The following is a 1,314-nucleotide window of genomic DNA, read 5'->3' on the forward strand; positions in this document are numbered from 1 at the left end:
ATTAGAGGGACGATTTAATACATCACCTGGTGGGGAGAGAGAGAGAGAGAGAGAGAGAGAGAGTGGGTTGGGGTGGAAGCCGTATCAGGAGCAAGAGGTAGATTGGTTATGAGATGGGAAGAATATAGGGAGTGGTGATGGTGAGGAGTAATGGTGCAATATAGCTCGTGGGTAGTGTTATTTTGGAGCAAGTGTGTTGTAATAAGTGTACAGAAGGGAAGTTTGAAGGGAAGGGACGGAAGATTGGTTTAGTAAGTAGTAGTAACAGGTAACTATCCGAAGGTAAAAATGTACAAGACAGTGGTAATTAGGATCAGTAATGTTATATGCAACAGAGAGATGAACGCTAAGACAGATGAGAGGAAGCTGAAAAAAAGAGAAGAAAAGTGATGAAAATATTGAGATGGATCGGGTACATCCACGAACATCCACGAAATGAGGTGATAAAGAGAGTAGGAGAGAAATGCATTACGGAAGGCGGTAAGCAGAAAAGAACAGGATCCTATTAAAAGAGCTTGCAAAAAAAAACCGGTTGGAGGAAGAAGATTGCGGTGGAGACAGATTGAGATGGAGGGATGGACGGGCGGTGGCGCTGCAGAGGCGGGGGGGGAATCACAGGAGATGACGCAATGGACAGGAACAACTGGAAATGACGAAAGAAGAAGAGGGGAAGAATTGTGGATAATTAAAAGGTAGAAGGGGAAAAATTTGAGAAAATGATGTGGTGAAGAATTAATATTATACAAGCAGGATTACCAGAGCGATATCAACTCAACTAAGAAATTGCCTGCAGCCAGAATACAACTCAAACCTTCCAACACTGTACTGGATAGATATTTAAGCCTTAAGATAGAAGGGGATTGAGAGGTAGCGATGAATACTGAAGGAAAGTTATTGGTGTACTTGAGAATTAAGGTAGATAGTGAGGTCAGATAAGGAAAAAAGTGGAAGAATTAATGTTATAAATAATTAACGAAAATAATAATACTTGTACCTTTATCACTAGCATGGAAAATGAGAAATATCGCTGCATTTCCAAATATTGTAAGGTTTAGACCACCCGTTTTCTGTTCCCAGTAAACTCAAATGAAGGTTTGGTGGGAGCTTGTGGGTGATCTGTGAACATTACAATTTTGATGGCAGATGATATATTGCATAATCGTGGTCAGAAATAAAGCAATATACCGCATTCTTTCAGTATTTATTTATTTATTTATTTATTTACTTTATCAATCAACAAAGAATTCATAACTTGTCAGGCTTTATAAGAAGAGTGTCAGCTGATCGGAAGACTTGGCACTGAAGGACACACAA

The sequence above is a fragment of the Scylla paramamosain genome, chromosome 17, assembly GCF_035594125.1.
Source record: "Scylla paramamosain isolate STU-SP2022 chromosome 17, ASM3559412v1, whole genome shotgun sequence".
Lineage (NCBI taxonomy): Eukaryota > Metazoa > Arthropoda > Malacostraca > Decapoda > Portunidae > Scylla > Scylla paramamosain.